At 46.6% G+C, this 23,905-nt stretch overlaps 1 long non-coding RNA gene across 1 annotated transcript; it reads right to left on the bottom strand.

Moving 5' to 3' along the window:
* Positions 1–349: 349 nt before the first annotated feature.
* LOC311589355 lies at positions 350–8,386 on the bottom strand. The gene is made up of 3 exons (XR_014776517.1): positions 8,269–8,386; positions 7,796–7,883; positions 350–532 (listed from the first exon to the last, which is right to left on the bottom strand). It is a non-coding gene; the product is annotated as an uncharacterized lncRNA (long non-coding RNA).
* Positions 8,387–23,905: the final 15,519 nt, after the last annotated feature.

Raw genomic sequence — 23,905 nt, forward strand, 5'->3', positions numbered from 1 at the left:
TGGCTGCATCTACCCAACATTACCATCTTTTCCTGTTGATCCTCTCAGGCACTTCTCGTTTATCTTATTTTTCTCCCTCCCCACCCCCACCCCCCACGTATGTGCCTGTAGAGGTGCCCATTGAGAAGGGAACAGGGTCCCATGAGTCTGGAGTTACAGGCAGTTGTGAACTGTGAAACATAGGTGCTGGGAACCAAACTTGGGTCCTCTGGAAGAGCAGCAGGCACCTCTACCTGCTGAGGCATCTCTTCAGGCATGGTTGCCAAAACCCCAGATTCTAGACACAGCATCACCCTTCTCAAAAAAAAAAAATCATCCAAAGAGAACATATTTACACAGTGTGGCTAAGTTTAAGAGTAATAATTTTCCTGTATTTGGCCCTTATGTAGACATGATCGACCATGAGAACCTGAGATCTGAGTCTGAATTCTCTTGGCTTGAGCCAAGTTTTCCAAGCTAGCTCGGACGCAAGCGCTGAAGATTCCGTTTCTCCACATGCAAAATGAAGACACCCATCCAGCTGACGGGCTTGCTGCGTAGAAAAAGGGAAAAGCGCTGAGCACCACGGAGGAGAGCACGCGGTTGGTCCCCAGTTCAGTCCTATCTCTCCCCAGTTCACACTCCATCACCCACAACCCAGTTTCCATATCTCACTCTTCAGTCGTGTTGTATTCATGTGGTAATTTCCCTTCACAAAGGGAAGGAGACCCTGGTCTGAATGGGGTGTCTACCAGACTTTGTTCACGAGACCCCCCCAACCTGAAGGGAACAATAGTCTAAAGCTAGGAGGGAAAAAGCCCCACCCACGCTTGCCTCGCTTAGAGTAGACCTCACCAGGTACCTGGGTACGTATCGCAGTTCTCCCCCATAACGTCCCTACCCTAAATAACACAGCTCTTTGTCACATATCAGGAAAACAAAGTTAGTGCTATTCCAGTCTAGACAGGCCTTGGGCATGTCACCAGCAAGGCTGGGCAGTCATTACCATAGTAGCCACACTGGGACTGTCACCTAGGCCACCCTCCGTGTAGCAGCGAAACCGTTATAGAATGTGCAACACGCACTGCCCTCCGCGTAAACTCGCCAGACTCTTCCCAGCCACAGCCTTCATTCGGCTTCATCGTCTTAGAACTTTCTCTGAGTCCTTCCCTCCCAAGCCTCACCTTTCCCTAAGTCTCAAGAGTTCATCTTCCAGCTTTTAGCCACCCTCCCTTTCTCCTCCTCAGCTGTTGCGCCAGCCCTACCTACTCTCTTCCTGTGCGCCAGTGGTTCTCAACCTTCCAAACACTGCGACCCTTTAACACAGTTCCTCATGCTGTGGTGACCCCCGCCCCCGCCACCCACAACCATAAAATCGTTTTCATTGCTACTTCACGATTGTAATTTTGTTACTGATATGAATCGTAATATAAATATTTTTGGAGGTTGAGGGTTGCCTTTGGGGTCGCGACCCACAGGTTGAGAATCATTGCCTTTGCAAATTGCAATCCCTGTTCAAGGCCATGTTTCTGAAGGTTTCTAAGCATGGCCGTACCCCCTCTGCCCCAAGCCTCTACGCCCTTGTCTTATTGCCCAACTTGCCTTTCCCTTTCCCTATAGTTCTTGACGCATCATTTCCTGCTCTCTTCCTCCAGGACTAAGATGGCTCAAGAACCAGAAAGCTTCGGGAGGCCAGGTAAGGGATCTCCTGCGTGAAAAGTTTCTTTTAAAACACATTAAAAATAAGGAGCCACAGGGCTTTTCTTTTTTGAGCTGAATTAGAGGATTTGTTCCAAGACTCATTTTCATTTTAAAATGCGTAGCGTGTTAGCTCGAAGCTTCTCCAGAACATGAGGCAAACACAAACCTCTTGTTATAAAACAAGCATCCCATCTGCACAGCTTTGACCTGGGCCTCAGGCTAAACACTGAAAGATCTCTGTGCCCCACCCCCTTTTTATACCAGAGGTGACTGGGCACTGGGCTCTAGCAGTGCCAAGGCCTGTGGGGACAGTGACAAAAGATAGACAGATGGGTGGATAGGTTTGACTGAGTCAGGCAGGGAGAGAGTGAGAGGGTACTGCCATGCTCTGGGAACCTCACCCATCCCACCTCTGGCACCAATAGGCCTGAGGAGGAAGTGAGCTACTCACTGAGGGTCCCAGACAGCCAAGAAGCTGCGGCAAGTTAGAGCTGTGACTGATGGCACCATCTTAGCCCCCTGCCTCACTCTTTCAACACCCAAAGAACCTTCAGCGTTTACCTCATGGCAGGACACCACTCTGTCTTAAACCATTGATCAGCACCTCACTATTGACACGGTAGGGAAACTGGGAGCACTCCTGAGCAGAGTCCAGCAGAGCCCCCTCTCTGGTTATAAGACAGAACAAGGAAAAGCCTTTGTTCTCCACTGTAGAGTGGAGGCAACACCAACTCTACGCTGACAGGATGACTTCAAGGGCCAAAAAAAAAAAAAAAAAAATAGCTCAAGCTACATAAGACGAACACATGGAGGCCACTCACCATAACTTAGTCTTTTTCTTTTCTGGGACATTTCCTTTTTCTATGACAACACAGGACCAATGTAGGGGTCCCCCAAATTGTGAAGAGGTAATTTTCACATCTTTAAGGAATGTGAAAATTAGGTTCCCGTGGGGTAAAGCTGACTGACAGAGTGGCCATCGGTTAGGGCCCTCAGGAAGAAGAAATTGGATTCTGGCAGGTGACACTCGGCAGGAGGACACAAGGGTCAGGTCATCACAACCCCCTCCTAAAAAGGGAGCCCCACAGGCCTTGCTGGGGGGAGAAGGTAGGAGAAGGTAAACTCAGCAAGCCGCAAGAGAAAAGCAGCAATCCGCCTTACACATACGAACTAGTGCGACTCTCACAGCAGTTAAACTGCTTCTATTATTTGTTTCATTTATGCATAAAGAAACCAAGACTACTGAGGTTGAAGCTTGGCCCAAATCCCCCATCTGTTAGAGAGGACCTGGAGGACCAGCAGAGCTTGCAGGCTGCCCCTTCCCACTCCGCCGGAGCCCTCACTCACAACATCAGAAAGCGGCTGCTCTTGGGGTGGGTGGGGGCACATGTTAGCTATGTGGGGCCTGGGACCAGGGCATAAGTAAAAAGGACAGCAAGTGGGCAAGTTTACTTTATAAAAGGATAGTTTCAAGAAATGCTCAAGGGCTGGAGTGATGGCTCAGTGGTTAAGAGCACTGTCTGCTCTTCCAGAAGTCCTGAGTTCAATTCCCAGCAACCACATAGTGGCTCACAACCATCTACAATGTGATCTAATGTGTACTGTATACATAATAAATAAATAAATAAATAAATACTTTTTAAAAAGAAATGCTCAAGAATGTATAAAAATATAACAAAATGCAGCATGTGGAAAATCTGCATGTATTTTTGAGCTCAGTGTGAGACCCTTGAAGGTCTCTGGACCCTGTGACGAAGTACCCAACCTCATATTGCCTCCCCTATGTGAACTGAATCCAAACCAAACCTTCAGAGCAAACACAGAGGTTCAAGCTCCCCACTCTTCTCTGCTTGCTTTCGAAGACTAAAGCCATAGGCTTTGTCCCTGTTGGAGACAAAAGGAAGACTCCCTGCTTTCAAACAGGGAGTCTGGCCTGCTGCTCCTCCTCCTCCGCATCTTTAAGAGCCTGTGCAGCCCTGCCCTGGGGTCTGGAGCCTCACTAGGCCCACTAGGATAAGCTCCCACAGGCACCCAACAAGAGCACGGAAGAGAGATAAGGAAAAGCCGAAACGGCAGGCAGCAGATTCAACTTGAAAGTCGGTTTTAATTCTGAGGCTGCAAGAAGCCAAAGTGCACACTGGATGTCAGATTGAGCTGATAGATTAAGGGGTTCAATCAGAAAAGCAAGGATTTATTGCTGATTAAAGAAGCCCCCCTCCCCTGTGATCACTCCAGACAGCAATCACAGTAGCTGGAAAAATGCAAATCAGGCGCTCCCCCAGCTAAGCCTTCAAAGTACACCTGCAGTAACAAGACTCTAGGCCTCTCTCCGTCACAGCAGACTGTTCTCTAGGCACAAATCTCTTCCCTCACATAAAGCACCACGCTCATTTCTGCCTCTGAGCATCCGTTCAGACCTTTCCATCTGCCTGCAGTGTGCTCCCCACAACCCATGGCTTTTGGCTGCCCACTAAGATGTTCCTCCCTCAGAGAGAGGCTCCCCATCCCATGCAGGCCACTTCTTCCTCATTTCGTCTTCACTGTTCTATTGTGTGTCTCTTCGGGCATGCTCTGCTCAGCTTCTTTATGCTTGTCCTGTCAACTTAGCTCAAATCTGTCAGCCACCGAGACCTGCCCTATCTAGTCCACTGATAAATTCCTATTAGGGTCACTTGCCCCTGGGTCGCTATCTTTCCTGATTGTACCTTTTAGGAGGGGCACACTGACAGCTCTGAGCTCCAGGCCATCTTGTTGAGGCTGTTCAAAGACAGAAAGCACTGGTCGCCGCCCCCAGAATAGTGACAAAGTTGTGCTTGCACACTGGTCAGTTTAAGGAAGCGCAGGCACACAAGCCTCCTCCTGCCCATCATTGGTTAAGCTCAAAACAGGCAAATCCAATCAGACACAGCAAGTAGTATCTAGGAGGCAGATTCATGGAGCTGACTCTATTTTAAAAAGCCAAGAGACAGCAAACACAAAAGCCATGATGACCGCTCTGTGTCATAGGACCATAGTGACTTGGGCAGAAGGAGGGGTCCCAACTAAGTTAGTTCCTGATTTTGATGTTGTCGCTGGCCTTTTGGCCCCAGCTCAGATGCCACCCTCTTCAGACCCTCTTTCCTGCCCCATCCGGTACTTCAGCTGCTCCTGTTGGCATTGTTTGACACTTCTGTCATGCTTCCACCTTGATCTACGCAGATCTGACCCCTGCACCGGTTTGCAACCTTCTCCAGACAAGGGCCATGTCTTACTGATCTTTGGAGCTACCACACACACCGGCTCAGCACCAGGCACACAACGGGCTTTCAACAGGTGTTAGCCAAACCGGATGTAATTCAAACTGGCTCGCCATTCACGGCTATTGTTGGAGGGAAATGTTACATGCACTCAAGTACACTGGGGTATATTTGCATTTTTTAAATCAATCCAAACTGGAGGTAACATCAGAAAATAAGTACATTTGTTTTAAAGCCAAAAAGTAATGGATTTTGTTTGGAAATAAGAGTAGGCATGGTTTTTTTTTCCTCCTACCTCTTCGTGTTTCCCTAATTCTTATAAATAAATATGTGATTTCTTTAAAATAAAGTTAGATGGTTAAGTCAGAAAGCAGAAACAACACATTCATTTGTGACATTCTGTTCACCCACCTCCTCAGGCTCACATACTGGTTTCTTTGACCTGAAAGAACCATTCGCTAGTTTTCTGATGCTATCAGCTAAGTATTTCATCCAAATGAAAACAATAAGGCATTTTCTAACTCTCTGACAGACAGAAGTCAAGTGTCTAAATGCCAATCAAGGGTTAGGTGAGGAGCTCAGAGATAGATAGAGTACTTGTCTAGCATGCATGAAGTGTTGGGTTCCAACCCCTCACACATGCGCGCGCGCGCACACACACACACACACACAGAAAGAGAGAGAGAGAGAGAGAGAGAGAGAGAGAGAGAGAGAGAGAGAGAGAGAGAGAAAGAGAAAGACAGACAGACAGAGAGACAGAGAGAGGGAGACAGAGAGAGACAGAGACATAGAGACACAGAGACAGAGAGAGAATGCCAACCCACATGCCCAACTACTCAGCTGCCCTGTCAATAAATTTTCTTCCGGTTTTTATCTTGGTCCCAGATTTATGTACAAAATGCTCTCATCTTATCTCAAACACTTGAATTGTCAACAGGGTTCTAATATTCAAAAATCGTTTCTGAAGTATATTTCCCCAAATCGCTCTACTTGAATCTTGGAAGATTTAATCTTGATCTTTTCTTAAGATAGTCTAAAGTTGTCTTTAAAGCAAGATATTAACTCAAATCAATGGAACATAAAAATCCTTCCCCTGGTTGAGTGTGTTTGCAAACCTCAACTCCAGGGCCCCTGGAGTTGTTTCTTGGGGTCAGCTGGTGGATACCGACACTGGATAATGATGGGAACCAAGGCTCCTAGGACCATGTGCTGATCCAGAATTGAATATGCATCTCCAGGTGACATTTGGACCCTGGGGACAATATGGCTCATTGTTTTACATCCTATTCCCAGAATGCTCTTCTTTCCTCTTTTTTGATGTCTACTCCTTTTTCTAGGTTTGTCTCGGATGTCATCTGTCCTCTGCAGTCTTCCTCAGCCTCCTAGGCTGAGCGGGCCCAACACTCATCACTTGAAATTCCCACGGGTTGCATGCCTGTCTGCTCCTGCACGTACATTGAGATTTAATGTGATTGCAGACACATTAAGAGGTGGGTCTAATGGGAAGTGGTTGAGGTTGGAGAATTCCACCATGGTGAGTGGATTCCTGCCTCAATCACAGGATGGGGTCAGTTGTGGTGGGGGTTTTTTTTCTCCTGCCATGTGCTATCTTCCACACACAGTCTGTGGAACTGAAGGGCACTGTTGGACAGGAGCCTATAAAGAAAGAAACAGAGAACTGAGACCAGCGACCTTGACATGCTTCCAACTATGTGTGTTCTCCATGGCTGCAGGACCCACCCTCCTACCCTCCTCCCTTCCTCTGAAGACTGAGGATGGTACCACCTCCTTCCCAGGTGGATATCCAGAGAGAGAGTGCAGGTTGTTTGGTTTGTATTTACATCCAGACAAGCCATCTTTTTAGTGCAAGTACATGCGATGCAATATTCGGAATGTGATTTTAAATTTTTACTACTTATATGAAATTCAAATGTTATGATTTTCCCCTAAGCCTGGCAACCATATCCAGGAGTGTTACAAGGGTGAAAGAAAATGGAGACAAGGTTCTGTCCGTGACATGCACACAGTAGGAGCTCAGCGGTGGCACTTACAAAACAACAGGAAACCATTAACATGACTTCAGCAAGAGTATGACAGAGCCATCCATCTCCAAGGTGCTAAATTTAGCTTCGGCCAAAAACAATTACTTGAAATTTCTTAACATGCCCGGAAGAAGTAGAAAGTCAAACTCATTGAAAATACATCACGTACGTAGCTTTCAATTATAACTTTATCTTTTCCAGGTTCTGCCCCGGCAACTCTGTAATCTAGCATTTTTCAACTGTCTGGAGAATTTAAGCATAATGAATGAGGATAATCATTCTTTCCCAGAATGCCTTGGCTTTGATGATACAGTGTGTCAGACATAAGGTCTGACTCGAATGACAATTGACTAACTCATTGTTTCCGTTCAATTAACTTACAGCCCTCAGTAGCTGAGCCAGGATTCTGAGCACAGATCTCCTCACAAGGCCCTCTTGTCAAGAAATCTCCCCAAATCTCAGCTTTACACCTTAGCTCTAAGGACAGGATATATTTTCTAGTCATGGGTGACATGTAACGCAAATGAAATCTTAAGTAAATTAACATAAGACTCATAGAAAAGCAAAGGTGTGTTTTCTTTAGCTTCATGAAAGAATAAAGTGTAGGGATTCTGCTAGGACAGTGCCTTCTCCCCAAAACTTCCTCCTTTCCTGTCTAGATATTTGGTTGAGTCCCTAGGGATAGATTCTTCCAGGAGAACAGAGGACAATGGCATGCAGCTCTCAGGGGACTTGTTGATAGTGGCCCTGACAAGTTAGACGTCCTCAGTGAGGCCATGACATGGAAAATAGCTCTCTACTCCAAACTAAAACATAAAAGAATAGACATCTACGTACTTGAAGCCATAACTGCCCATGGGTCTTTGTTCCATTGTCCAGTCTTCACTCCACATAGCCTGCACAACCCAGTTTTCTCCAATCAGCTCTACACAGAATGAAAACCCAAACAGCCCCTTGAGCAAGGTCTATAGGATTGTTAGAAGTGGAATGTCCCATCCCAAGTCCATATGTTAAAGTCTCAACCCCCAGTATCTTAGCTATAGACCATACTTAGAGATAGGGCTTTAAACACGGGCTCGGTGTGTTAGAATGAGACTGTTAGGGTAAGCCCTAATCCAAAATGGCTGTATCATCTTCAGAACAAAATATGTATACCAGAACATAGTATGTAATGGTATAGATGCTAAGTTGGCCGACCACCCAGAAGCCAAGGGCTCCCAGTAAAGATCTAAGATGTTCAACTGTGAGAAAGGAACGTCAGTTACTTAAGTCACCGGATGTGTAACACCATGTTAGACTCATGTGTGCACCTCATATGACCCGGTGCCTCCCCCAGCTGGGTGGTGCCCTGTCACTGTTCCCTAATTCCTTCCCTCAGTCGCCCTCCAGAAATTCTCACCCTGCCCCCACTCCCATTCCCTGCAGGCTTCTTTACCTGTTTATCTATCTCCCTGGTACTGAGCACATTCTAGACTTCTTATTGTTGTCCTGGTCACCCTGGAGGCCTCCTAACGGCAGCAATCCTGTCCTTCCCACTTTTTTCCTGACCCAAGCAACTCACTTGATGCCTGCAGTGTAGGGTTGTCCAGAGATGAAATCAATATGTTCTTAGTGACTAAGATTCAAATATATGTCTAGCGGATCAGAGCAGGCTTGACAGAAGACAATCTTCAGGCAAGTGGGGAGGCCTCGGAGTCTGGAGTAGAAGTTTGTGGTGGCTGAACTTAAGTTAGTTTGATGGGGGATGCACAAGGTGCCCAGATATTTGGCTAATTATTATACTGTTTGTCTGTGGGGGGTTGCTATGGTTTGATTTTATGTGTCCCTTCAAAAACCAGATTCCCCAAGATGAGAGTTAGGGCCTCTTAGAAACGAGCACTTGGTTTGTTTTCTTTGTTGTTGGCTAGTTGGTTGGTTGGTTGGTTGGTTGGGTTGTTTTGGGCTTTTGCTTCTCTGCCTTCCACCATGGAGGATAGAGCAGAGATGCCCCACACTGGAAACAGTGGACACCTCCCACAGGATGCTGAATCTGCTAGTACCTTGATTTGGAGCCTCCTCCCTCCTCCAAAGGTGTGATAAAATACATTTCTCTTCCTCTAGCCTTGGGTTTTGTTAGAGAAGCACAGATGGGCTTAGACACAAATTTTTTTCTGGACAAGATTCTAATTTCAATTGGTGCAGTGAATAAGACAGTTTGTCCTCCCAGTGTGGTTGGGCATCATACAATCTTTTGAAGGCCTGAATAGAACATAGGTCAGTGCAGAGGGGAAACTTGTGCTCTCCTCTCTTCTCGTGTCTGCTTCCCCCCTTTTCTGCCCATTAGCCACCTCCTTCCCTTCGTCAAGACCTACACCACTGGCTCTTCTGGGCCTCAGCACCTCAGATCTAGCGTAGGATAAAACCATTGCTGTGGGCTGCTTCTCCTTAGCTTCTATAACCACATGAGCTAATTCCAATAAATACCACACTGGCTATGTTTCTCTGGCGTTACTTTACTAATACAGTTTAGGAGATGAGCCAAACCCAGAACAGGGGCAAGTGTGAAGGGAAGAAAGGAGAGGTTGTGGCTTGTCCTCCAAGCCTCCGGAGCCCAGGCATCTTAGCATCACTTCCATCTCCTGGGAGGGTCTGCATGGTGAGGGAGTGGGCAGCAGTTGCCATCTTTGGCAGAGCTCAGAGAGGCATGAGTAGAACTCAGCCTAAAGCTACAGCTCTGTGAGCCACGATTCCACATGTGGGACGCCGCTCTGTGCACAGAGCCCCTCAGATTCTGTGGGGATTCCTAGAAAGCCTGAAGGGAAGGGGCCTCTGCAGGGAAAGCCAGTCTGGGAGGGTTAATGAATTATATGTATTTACTCTCCTGGAATTCAAACCCGGTGAAAGTCCATAGGTACCTGTGAGGGGAAAGAGCCATGTAAATCTGACGAGCAGCGACGATTGTAACAAGTCTGCGTCACACAACGTTAGCCAAAATCCTGTGAAAGGATAAAGGGAGGCAGAAAACATTGCTGGGGATCACATTCAGCATGCCCTGATAGGAAAAATATACATTACATTCGAGGTGCTAATGGTGTGTGTCAGCTGTCGGACCACAGCGTCACCAAGCCAGCTCCTTCAGGTGATGAAGGCAAGCATTCAGTAGCATTGTTACCCTGTACATCAAAATACTTCTTACTGATATTAACTGTATTTACACTATACATAAATAGTATTAAGAATGTCTATGGGGGCCTGGAGAGATGGTTCAGTTGTTAAGAGCACAGACCTCTGTTCCAAAGGTCCTGAGTTCAATTCCCAGCAACCACATGGTGGCTCACAACCATCTATAATGTGATCTGATGCCCTCTTCTGGCCTGCAGGAGTACAAGCAGACGGTATTCATAATAATAAATAAATATTTTTTTAAAAAAAAGAATGTCTCTGGGGCTCAAGAAACTTCACACTTTATTGAATCTTTGGTTGTTGATTCCAATTTAGAGGCAGACCAACCAAACTCTGGGAAGAGTTGTTGACCCAAGCCACAGATAGGAAGAATGAAGATGAAGCCAGAGGACTGCCCGACTCCAAAGCACAGCTGCCTGGGGTCTTATGCCCCACCAGCTCACCTACAGATGAAAACACTAGGATCTTAGGAAGCAGGTGATTGAGTTAACTAGCCAGTGGATGCCCAAGCCTATTTCAAAGCTCTGGCTACCAAGCCAACACTTTGTCCCAGGTCCTGAACTCTCCACCTTAGGTGAGGTGTCAGTGTCCTCCAATCAGAGACCACTAGGACACACCTGTGGCTAAACAACATGTTTGTCACATGTTACAGAGAGGAGGCACACACACCGAGAGAACTGTGGGCAATGCTGGTGGGAAGCGTTGCAAAGGACTTTTCATATGTTGAGTTGAGCTGGGGAAGGTTTAAGCCAGTAGAGCGTCACCAGGGATGGGTGATGTCAGGACGCAGAAGATCTGGGCCAGAGAACTAAATGAAGCAAAAGCTGTGAGCAAAACAGAAACAAACGTCTCCTTCTATGACTCTATAACAAGTTAACCAACTTAACTGTAGAACAACCACAAACATACTACCTCTCCATTTCTATAGGTCTGCAGCCCAGGTCAACATGGCTGACACTCCCAGGGGTCTCTCGGGCTGTGCTGGGGTCTTCTTCTGAGACTCTAGGACCCTTTCCAAGCACACTGACAACTGGTGGGATTCATTTCCACATAGCCAAGGGTGACTGTCATCCCCAAGAGATTCCTACCACGAGGGTCACTTGGTCCCTGTGTGTTGGAAGGACCCTGCTGTTTGAGGTTGTAGTCTTCGCAGTCCTGAGAGCCACTCTGAGCTATCAGGTGCAGGGCTCCCTCTCTCCATCAGGGCGTCCGGCTCTCTGCCTGACTCCGTCTGGAGAGTGTTTTTAGATATGGAAGCTCCTAACCACATTTGATAGATGGTCCTTGACACAGCTCCCTGCTTGCTCTCCCCTCCCTGTGCCGCTAGGATAATTAGGTATTATGTTCCCGCTCGTATGATAGGAGCGTGCTGCCAAATGCAAAACAAGCATCCTTAAAGTGTCTGGTTTCAACCAATTATGAATGCCTATCCTGGAAGCCCTCCCCCTTCAAGGGGCTATATAGCCTTTGTTCTCCCTGATTAAAGTTGAACTATCTCCTGGAGTGGTTTCTGGAGTATTTGATCTCTATTATGGTTATGGCCTTCCAGACCCTGTGTCTCTGTGTCTTCTGTTCCTCTTGCCTCGGTGGCCTGGGGGCCAACAGCCGCCCCCCGCCCATGGAAGAAGAGAACCATACTTGTGGCCATTTCTCTATGTAGCTTCCTTTCTTCCGGGGCAGCCAGAGCATGTCTGTAACCAGGTGACTAGATGAAGCATCTCCTAGGAAGCTGAGGTACACTGCTGGCTTTGTCCGATACAATGTTCTCAGTGAGACTCACCTTGACTGAGTATGGCACCATCCTGGGAGCCGGTGGGGGGAAGGGATGTATGGCATAAGAATGGGGAAAGCATGCCTATCTCTGCTCCTCAGCCTGCTGGGACCTGAACGACTCTAGTCCACCGTGCCCTCATGACAACCACAATGCAGCAAATCCTCTGAAATCATAAGCCAAGAGAGACCCCTTTCCCCTCGATGTGTTATGTCAGGCGTTCTACCACAGCAAAAAGAGTAACTAACACAGGGGTCCCTCCTCTGGGACCATGATGAGAAATCTCTGCTTCTAAAGGGTTCATGGAGTAAGGCTGAGCGTGCCTGGGTTGTCTCCTTAGCTCGGGGTCATCTGAAGTGGACCTTGACAACACCTGTGAGAGCTTTTCCCATAGCACCTAGGTCACGTGTGCTGCATGAGTGAGAGACATATGTGTGTGCCAGGAGCCTAGAGTTTATGGTCAGCTTAGACCATCACCTGCTCCAAGGGGATCTGTGGTGTTCTGGGCCTTGTACTGTCTTCAGGTATTTCTTCAGACACAGGTGTGGAGGAGTTTGACTGAGTTTTTCAATCACCCCTGCCAGGTCTGTGATGAAGTTTCTAGAAAAGTTGAACTAAGAAAAGACCCACCCTGAACGTGAGTGGAGCTGTCCCCGTGGCAGGGACCCAAGACTGACTATACAGGGGAACGAGAGAGAAAGCGAGCTGAGTACCAGCGTTCCTCTTACTCTATTCCTGACTGTAAGTGTGATGTCATCAGTCACCACACTCTCCTGCCATCATGCCTTCTCTGTGATGGTGGCCTACATCCCCCCATACTTTGACTCCCCCCAAAAAATCCTTTCTTCCTTTTGTCATGTATTTTTGTCACAGTGATGAGAAAAGTAACTAACACAGACCTAAACTCTTCATGGCCACACAATAGTCTTGTCTGCAGATGATGCTGTATGGAACGCATAGGATCCCACACGTCACACCTCCCTGGCAGTGCCACATCAGCTCCTGAGTGCCAAGGGCTGTTCATCTTTCTCATAGGGATGATGCCAGGAGCATTAAATGGGGGAAACAATCATATATGAAGAACATTCCCAGGAGAGACAATACAAGTAGCCAACAGATCTGTGAAAGATGTGCTGTCTCCAGGGGTGAGGAAAACACGAAGGAAACCAACACTGAGGTGTCCTCACACTCATCTAACTGACAAAGGCTGGCAAGTGAAACCAGCAAAGCTTGGGGAGGCTGAAGCAAAACAGAAAGTCCCAAGGTGCAGAGGAGTTGTGACAGTTGGCTCCGACGTCAACTTGACACAATCTGGAATCAACGTGAGATCGTCATTAGATTGGCTTGCGGGCATGTCTGTGGGGTTGTCTTTATTAGTGCCGCTGTGGGTAGCAGTAGTGCCATTCCCTTGTCACGGGATCAGGAAGTGCATAAACGTGGAGAAATGGGGCTGAGCCCAAGCAGGAAAGTGCACCTGCGTGCGCTCTGTTCTCTCTGCCCTTGACTCTGGATGTGACGTGACATCTGCTTGAAGTTCCTGCTGCCTTGACATCTCTGCTCTCGGGAGTTGTAACATAAAACTGTGTAAGCTAAAACAACCTTTTCTCCCCTAGATTGCTTTTTTTTTCCTGGTTATTTTTATCATAGCAACAGAAATGAAACAGAACCAGAGCATGGGTCTAAGTGGTTATGACTGTAGGGTGTTTGGGCAACCTCCGTCCAGCTCAGCTGAAAATGAGCCTTCTCCGATACACCCGTTCAAAATGTATAATGCCATAAGGAAACGGAGCTGGAGAGATGGATCCGTCAGTAAAGTGTTCGCCACCCAAGTACAAGGTCCTGAGTTTGACCTCCAGAACCCACATAAAAAGCTTGGGCCTGGTAACATGAGCTTGTAATTTCAGCGCCAGGGAGGTAAAGGCAGGCAGATCGCTGGGCCTCACTGGCCTCATCACCAAGCTCCAGGTGAACAAAAGACTTTGCCTCAACAGAAAAAGACAGGCGGCTCATGAGGCACAATACCCAGTAGTGGCCTCACTCATGTGCGCACGTACCTACACATACATGCACAAACACACTCACATAGGCATAAAACATTCTTGCACTTGCGCACAAAAAGACACGAGGCAGAATGCTGATCGTAGTGTGATAAAAACAGAAGACATGTTCTCTCCTCACACCATGGAAGTAACCCACTGCCCGTCCACAGGAGGATGGGCGAGTACCCTGCACCACAGTCGAACCCTGGAACACCCTATGGTGTTTAAAAATGAAAGCTGCATCCATCTCTCTGCCTTCAATAAACCCCCACAACGATAATAAGTGAAATAGTAGAACATTCACAACAAAACACCATTTATACAAACATTCAAGGGAGGCAAAACAATGCTTTAGGGTTTTTTATGGATACATAGCATATGTAACATAAAAAATATATTAAAATGTGGATGGAACTGATAAAATCTGGATGCTAAACGGGTGCCCCTCTAGGGAGAGAGGGAGCTGGAGAGAAGAAAAGCTCCTTAAAGAGCACACGGGAGGCCTAGACAGTGTGTCTGCAATGTGCTGTTTCCTTTAAAGAATGCTAGGCCAAGAGTGGCTTTAATATTGAGACGATGAAGGAGGGTAATGCGTCAGCGGGTGGTTTCCACTAGATTATTATTCTTTTTCATAGCTGTGTACTTTGAATCAATAAAGTTTCTCTTTGGCCAAGGGGGAAGAGACAAGTTCATTTTTCTAAACAGGAACAATAGACACAGAAGGAAAGCGACCAGGAGAGCTAGGTTAGATGTGGCACCGGGGCGGCTAGAGGAGGGGCTAGGAGTCGATCTACAGTGCTTCAGGACAGCAGGCCCCACAAGCAAGCCATTCGTGATGCTGCCCCAGCCTCTGGTCATAGCAGCAGCTGTGTTACCTGCCTTTCTCTTCACCGTGACAGAGTTCCTTACATAAACGACTCAAAGGAGTAAGGATTTCAGAGCTGGTTTATCGTGTTGGAGAGAGTTGGGAGGAGCAGGGTGTTCAACCCATGATGGACAGGAAACAAGGAGAAGGAATACATGAAGGGCTCAGGGCAAAATGGAGCCCCCAGGATACGCTTCCTCCGTAAGTCCCACCTCCTGCCTTCCACTGCTTCCCAGTCAGGGCCACTGCATCATGAACCCATCAGAGGCACAGTCCACTCATTAACCAGAACCTGCACAGTCTAATCCTCTCTGAAGATGCCATTGCAGATCCACTCAGAGGTGAACTCTACAAACCTCCTACGTGATTCTCAATCAAGTCAACTTGACAGCTGAGATTAAGGGAATCTGTCCACACTCTGCATAGAAAACAACTGTGTGTGTGGAGGGGGAGAGACTTCTTAAACTACTGAATCAAAATAAAGGTCAACATGCCATAGACATAATGCATAACCAAAGGGACTAGGCAGGTGGCTCAGTTGGTAAATTATTTGACTCACTATCACAATGACCGAGTTCAACCCCCCAAAATTCAGGTTTTAAAAAAATACATAGCAGCACCTAGCATTGGTGAAGTAAAAATAGGTGGATTCCTGGGGCTTGGTGAGTCTCAGGCCAGTGAGAGACCCTATTTAAAAAAAAAAGAAAAAAGAAAAAAACTCAAGGTGGATAGAGTCCTAAGAACAATACCTAAGGCTGTCTTCTTCAGCCTCCGGGCACACATATGCATACATACATGCACCCACCCCATCCCCTACACACACACACACACACACACACACACACACACACACACATACACACACACACATACACACATACACACACACACACACATACACACACACACATACACACACATACACATACATACACACACACACACACACACACATACACATACACACACACACATACACACACATACACACACATACACACACACACATACACACACACACACATACACACACACACACACACACACACACACACACACACACACACACATGCTGCCTACCCAGTGAATCACACCTACTAAGCCAGCTTCTGCAGCTTCTGAGCCCTGAGTCCAATGTGGAGCATCGGCTCTTCTCACTAGCTCACAGCGCTCGTGGACAGCAGCCCCGGGACACCTCTATTTCCCTCTTCAGCGTCTTGGCCCACACCTCTGTCCATGTGGGAGTGCTGATAGTTCCGCCAGCTTAGGTAAACCCAGAGCTCATTCTCCAATCCAGCAGAGGGAGCTCAGGCTTAGAAACTGACCACACAGACCTTTTGGGAAAAGTCAACCTCCCCCCCTCACCTGACCCCCCCCCCCCCCGCTGTTTATTTTTCTTTCCTATACCATTGGCAGGGACATGCTACAGGAAAAAGTTATGACTGTCTGAAATGAAGTTTATTTCTCTCTACCGAGCTGCTGCTCTCTAGCTGTCCAAAATAGAGTCCTATCTGAGCTGCAAGGTCATATTGCTCGCCAAGTAACTCCTTATTTAGATTTACTTCTCTGGAAGCAACGCTCTTAGCTGCGCTCCAGCACACAGTTACGGCCTCTCACTCTGGTGTCTGGTAAAAGCTGAAGTAGCCGAACTCCTCCCCAAAACAGTGGAATCTCTCTGGCCACACTCTACTTGGGACAAAATTTCTTTCGGGGGGGGGGGGGCAATTAATAACACGAGCGGTTCTTTCAACAGAGCTATTTCCTGTTGGTCCCCAGCCCATAGGCATCATTCAGAGAAACACAAAGGAATGAAATAAACACAAACCCAAGAAACATAGTCACTAAGGAAAAAAAGAAAAAAATACAAGAAGTGGGAAGGCTGTGTAGAGAGCAGCAGCAGTGTTGATGGAAAAAGAAGGTGAGAAGACGTAATGGCAGATAAAATGTGGGAGGGCGGAGCTGGAAATGCGGCTAAGAAAGTGTGTGCGCTGGTCCCACAGAGGACTCCAAAGAAGTTCTTTGCTTATATCTCCATCTCTGCCTCACCCACGCCTACCAACCGTGACTAACCCCAAATCATATCAATAAAGCTGGGGCACTGTCTACTCAAAAGAATCCCTCATTTGGATGCTTGACAATCACAACATGAACAAGCAGCCATCCATTCACAGGAAATAACGGATGGTCGCAGGAACCCTCCAGGGGCAGTAGAGATAAAGCAGATCTTCTCCCTTCTATGGAGAGTTATCCAATGGAGTGTTATTCAAGAGAGTTATCCAATGAGACTTATCCACGGCCCCTATCATCAGCTACCGTGCAGGCAGCCCTCAGAAGGCTTTCTACCAGGCTCCATTTCGCTCTACTCTAAGACCTCGGCTGTGTCTGTTGCGTATCTATGCACACATGTCCCTCCTTCGTTGCAGTTCAACACTGCAATAGTTGAGTCCCAGCCTGACCTTTCTCCCCTACCCTGAATTCAGACTTCTCCATGCATGTGCATATTTAGCAACTTGATATGGAGTTATTTCACAGATGTCAAAATCTAGCCTACAGCTGAGATTTGTTCTGTCTGGTGTGATGCTGAGTTCTATCATCCCCATCCCATTGGCCCCACCCTCCGCTGGATGGCTGGTCTATTGCACCTTCTACCCTTCTTCCCAACTGCCAGAAGCCTGCTCCTTCCTTGGGCTCTTCCCCCTCAGAAGTGAGCTTCGGCTTTTGAAGCCAGATGGACCCAGCGGTCCCTCTGGTCCCTCTGGTGCTCCAGTGGACCCATCCCCTGCAACATTATAGCCTTGACTCATCTTCCATCAGGGTTTGTATCGAGTGGTTGGATTAATGAGACTACGGAGCTAGTCATTTCACTGCCATCTTCATAATTAGTTCTCAGTGGAGGCCGCGTTAGTCACGATCCTTCTCAGTAGGAAGAAGGGGAGAGGCGAGTGGGAACGGCTTCTGCAACACCCTGAAATAGGACATTTGAAGCGGGACCTGACTAATCTAACTTGAAAGGCCACTGAGTTGGGGTAAATCCAAGGTCAAAGGCGAGCTGTGGCTCCGGCATGGTGGGAATTATGGGTAGGAAATGCTCATTTTCTCGAAACCTTCTATTCAAATAATTAAGCAATCATTACCTGAACGTTCATTTGTTAAGAAAACCTTGGGAACTCGACAGCGCCAGATGTTACACTCTTGGGACAGACGGCGGGAGAGATGCTTATCCGCAGAGCAGCCATTGGATTCCTGGATGGGTTACAAGTCTGTCCCTACAGCCAGCAAGAGCCAGCGGTACGACAGTTAGAATCCATATCAGTCACCCCTGATGCTGAGCTCACGTATGATATTCCAAATGTTCAACAAATTGCTTCATGAGTGGAAACCTAGTGACTGTGAAGTCTAACTGGGCATGTAAAAATCTCCTAGAGGCTGCCTGTGAGCAAGGATGGCACCAAGCTGACAGGCTTGCCTGTGAGCAGCTGGGTAAAATCTTTTTGTCTTCGAACAACATGGTGATTCCCAGCACAAACACAGCAAGTGCCGTCTGAGGCAAGAACTGGCGTGGGGTGGGGTGGGGGGGCAGAGAGAATTTCCAGATAAGAGGCGGAAGGAGATGTCGGCCGAATGCCTCAGCTCTAATTTCAATTATGGAGATTGTGGCTGTAAGCACCTGACATGGACACCGGTAGTTGATCTGGCCAGGCTGGGGGTGCGACTGAATGACAATGCACAGGCCTAGAGGTTCAAGGTCCTAAGTCAACCCTCGGCACACCGCAAACAAACAGATGCAAAGACACATAGGTGGGCCGCTGTAACGGATCCAGGATTAAAGCTCTCTTCCACCTGGACTTTTCAAGAGAATGTGGCATCTTTCCAAGAAAGGGATGCCTCCACCCCCACTTTGAGGAGTTTGTGGTCCAATAAAAGAAGTCTTTGGGGTTTGATTTTAAAAAAGTGATAGCAAATAAGCAGGAAGTAATTGTGAACACACACAGATTTTAGTATCCCTTATGCCCAGGGAAAGTTTAGCCTGTTTGATTCTTTTCCCACCCATGCTCTTTACAAACTCACTTCGGTGCCTTTGTGTCTTGTAGCTGTTCTAGCTCAGACGCCTATTTTGCTGCATCTGACTATGAGTAGTAAAGGTTGGTCTTGGATTACTTCCATTGTTCAGGATCATACACACACACACACACACACACACACACACACACACATACACACACACACACATCTCAGATGCTTCCGGCCTTCTGAATTTTAGTAGGGAGAGCCCATCTCCCACCATGTAAGCTGAAAGTGCAACCAGTTGTCTCTTCAGTCCCTCACAGGTAGGCCATGACCCAGTAGTGGAAACTCTGCCAGCTTAGCACACTCACCCTTGCCTCTGAAACAGGAACAAATGGGACAGATGGAGAAGAAGTGAATGTGATGCTGCCAGCAAGTTTAAGCACAACAGAGCAAGGCTCTGGAAGAAAGGAAGAGGCCAGTGCTGGGGGCAGAGAGCCAGGCATCCTAGCATGGCACAGAAGACCCATTGCTCAGAAGGATGATGGCACCAGTGCTGCCATCCCAAGGCCCACTCTGGACCAGGATGCATTGGTGTTCTATCCCTTGGTCTTGGTCCAATAGAACTCCAGGAGAAGGTCAGTATGTCTCTGGCGGCAATATCACTTTCTAAAGCTTGAGTTTACTGAGCTGATGTTAAGGATAGACAATTCACAGAAGAGCTTGAAAGCAGATGAGTGACAAATCCAATAAATTCCCAGAGTGGCAACACTTGGCTGTGTATCTTTAATGCTTTGCTTCATATGCACATCCCTCTGAGCGATGGTAATCATCTTCCTATAAACGGTAGCATACTGCACATATCCTTCTGGCTTTCCTCACTCAGCACTATGATTATGAGATTTCTTCAGGATGATGTACGGGGCTATTCGTTCACTTGGGTTTTTTTTTCACCACAATTTGTACACCCCGCCCCCCCCCCACGCCACCCCGATGCTGTGGGCATGTACATGAGTTGTCTCTAATGCTATGTTAATATAAGTAATGTTTTCTTTCTGTGTATCTCCTGGCTTCCCTGTGCAAGATTTTCTGAGAAGCAGGATTGTTGACTCCTGTCAATGAACATTTCCAAGGACTTGCAATACCGTCCTGCGTCTAGTTCTCTACAGGAGTCCTGTCAGGCCGGCGCCATTTGCCTTTAGGCTTTGTATCGAGAAATCAAGAAATTTCTATGATGGCTTCCGGATCTAGCTATTGTGATTCAGTCTTTGCTGCTGGGAAAATTCTCTCCACCTCAAGAAAACCAGGTGTATTTGTTATTTCTCTGTTGCTGTGATAACACCCACCCACAGCAAGCAAGTTAGGGAAGAAAAGGGCTCGTTTGGGCACACCATTCCAAAGGGAAGAATCCACAAGGGCAGAGAAGGCATGACAGCAGAGCAGGAAGTAGAGACTTCACATTCCATTCATACCCACCCAGGAAGTGGAGAAAACAGGAAGTGGGGGCAAGGCCACAGCCTTCAAAGTCGGCCCCCCAGTGATGTACTGTCTCTAGCAAGACTCTGCCTTCCAAAGTTTACAGCAGCAACTGGTAACCAAGCGTTAAAAGGTGTGAGCCTATGGGAACATTTATTTTCTTATTTTATTTTTATTTTATATTATACATATGAGCGTTTTACCCACACATATGTCTGTGCACCATGTGAGTGTTGGTGTTTATGAAGCCCAAAAGAAGATGTTGGATCCTCTGGGACTGGACTTACAGACTGTTATGAGCTGCCATATGTGGGTACTAGGAATTGTGCCTGGGTTGCTTTGAAAGAGCAGCCAGGTATATGTAAAAAAAAAAAAAAAAAAAGAAATATAATTTAAAATATTTTAAAAAATCAAAAGAAAGAAAGAAAGAGTGAGCAGCTAGTGCTCTTAGCCACTGAGCCATCTCTCCATCCCCTGGGGACATTTCTCTATCAAACCACCCCACCGAGTTTCTGTAACCAATAGAATAGAAAGTTTTATCTAGGACCCAGAAAAGTCTGTCACAGTCGACCCATGACATCAGACAGTCCCCTATTCTCCGTGCCAGTTACTACACCAACTCCAAGTCTATACTGGTGGGTCCAAACGTGCCTTCTCCGGTCTGCTGGCCTATCAGTTAAAACAACACAGGATGAAATTCACCCAGTAAACAATGAGAAAGCAGGAGTAACGTAAGTAAATCAACGCTCGGAAATGAGAGGGAGGGTACTATGACCTCACCAACCCACAGCACACACCGGGTGCCACTGGAGATGGACAGACAGGAGTACCTCAGGTGACCAACCTGGAACCCCCTGGTTCCACTCTTAGAATGACCTTCTGCCCTTTGATCTCTGTGACTCCTTTATCCTATCTCCTGGGCGGAACTTCCCTGCCCACCATTTCTGAATAGCCCTTCTGAGGTGGGCACTGCCATCTTCACCAGCTATTTTTCACTGGCACACCAATGATTAAGGTTACTGTGACTCTTATTGAGCAAGTGGAAGCCAGACTCTAACTCACCATCAGAATATAAAAAGAGCAAAAGCTTAAGATTGAATTTGTTGGCAAGGTTGCATGGGTAGGCTCTCCTATGTATTGCTGATGGGTGCATAAACTTGAATAATTTCAATGGAGACCAATTTGGCTAAATATATCACTCATGGATATATGAGCAATTTTGAGATATATATTTAGATATCTATCTATATACATTTGGCTATTTTCGTGCACATTACTCATGTGATATCTCTGACTAACTTCACTTCTAGGAATGTATCACACAAATGTTTTCAGATATAAAAGTGACGTTTCTACGAGATTATTGACTCATTATTGCAGCTGTGCCTCCAAAGCTCAGAATTGGAAACCCTAAATGTCTGCCGATCGATGAGAAATGGCTAAATAAAGCGTGATACATCTATACAATGGTATTTGATAAGCCTAGGAAAAGAAGGCTGCTGTTCATGGAGGTGGAGAGATGACTCATCTATTGAAATCACTTACTGCTCTCGCAGAGGACCTGGGTGTGATTCCAGGCACCCGCATCAGGCAGGTAACAAACATCTCAAACTCTAATTCCAGGGGATCCTATGCCAGCTTCTGGCATCTGCAGGTGCCTGCATGTACATGGTGCATATAAATTCATGTAGGCACAGAAACATATATGTAAGTTTAGATAAGTAAATAAAAATATGAGTCTCTTAATTTAGATGTCCAAGGAGCATTGCTAAGTTAAAGGGATTGAGAGCAGATGAACACTAGTTATACACAGAATGCTGTGTCATCCATGACAAAAAGAAAATGAAGCCAGGCGTTCTCTGGGAGAATATAGAAGAAACATAACAGCATTTTAAGTGCAGACCGGAACAGGGCCTGTGGGAATCAGTACGAGGGAGACTTTTCACAGGGTATCCAATTCTTTTCTATTAAAGTCAAGTGAATACACTCATACCAGCTATTTAACATTTTACATGAAAGACTTGATAGTTCAGGGTTCAAGACAGCATTGTAAACAGTAGCCAAAGGGAGGAAACCACGCAACAAGCAAATGAGTAAAACAAGTGAATGAGTAAACAAATCATGGTATATTAGGCACAATAACACTTTATTGATGAACCTTGGAAAGAGTCTGTGTTAGAATACTTTTGTGGACATGCTCTAAGACTACGATGTTAAATGAAACAAGCCATCCACAAGAACACATGGCACATGACTTTACTTTGACAAGGTGGCTAGAGTGGTCAAAATCAAGGCAGAAGATAGAATAGGGGTCACAGGGAACTAGGAGTGAGAGAGACAGGCATTAAAGTTCAGTGGGGAAAAATGAAAATTTCCTGGAAATAGATATCGGTGATGGCTGTGCATCAGTCCGAATGCCAATGACGTATACATCAATTTTATTCATATTTTACTGCAGTAAAAAAAAAATTAGCTCAGCAGCCCACACAAAAATCCATTTAATTGTACACATTACATGGATGAGTTATATTTCAGGGAGAACATTACAATAAAAATCAGGGAGTGATAAATTCTTAAAGTATATTATATGCATTATGAAAATGTCATAACAAAATCCATTATTTTATACAATTAATGTATGCTAATTAATAAAACCTTGGAAGGCTTCTTATTAATTCTACCACAGTCAAGTAATGATAGAGAATTCCTAGCCTAGTCTTTATATTGTGATGAGGAGAGAACACAATAGTGTCATGGAAGGACATAACTCCTTTAGATTAGGACCTCACTTGTCACCATTATGAACGCATTTGACTTCAACTAGCTCCAGAAGGCCGTATGTGTAGATATAGTCACACTGGTGTTTGTTAAGGGGACACGATTCAGTCCATATTACACAGTTACTTTCCAAGTCGCTATAACCAAATATCTGGCAAGGAGCAACTTCACAGAGAAAGGGTTTGTTTTGGCTTATAGTTTAATAAGAGCACACCCCATCACGTGGGGAACGTGTGGTGGCAAAAAGAACGAGGTAGTTGGTCACATTACATCAGAAATCAGGAAGCATACAATTGATAGGCAGCTAAAGCAAGCTATCACCGCCAAGGCCCACCCCCGTGATTCACTCCCTCCTATCACCGCCAAGACCCACCCCCATGATTCACTCCCTCCTATCACCGCCAAGGCCCACCCCCATGATTCACTCCCTCCAACAGGGCTCCACCTCCTGAAGGCTCTACGACTTGGCAAAGCTATGAATAGCCTCATGGTCAGAATAGAAATGGCCACTGGGAGTGGCACTATTAGGAGGTCTGACTTTGCTGGACTAGATGTGCCTTTGTTGGAGGAAGTCCATCCCTTGGAGGCGGGCTCTGAGGTCTCAGAAGCTCAAGTCAAGCCCAATGGCTCACAGCGTCATCCTGCTGCCTGCAGATCCAGACGTAGAACTCTCAGCTAGCTCTCCAGCTCCGTGTCTACCTGTGCCACCATGCTCCCCACCATGACGATAATGAACTAAACCTCTGAGCTATAAGCTAGTCCCAATTAAATGTTTTCCTTTATGAGAGTTGCTGTGGTCACGGTGTCTCTTCACAGCAACAGAAACCCTAAGACAAATAGTCACTGGTGAG

The sequence above is a fragment of the Acomys minous genome, assembly GCF_964271855.1.
Source record: "Acomys minous genome assembly, chromosome: 18".
NCBI lineage: Eukaryota > Metazoa > Chordata > Mammalia > Rodentia > Muridae > Acomys > Acomys minous.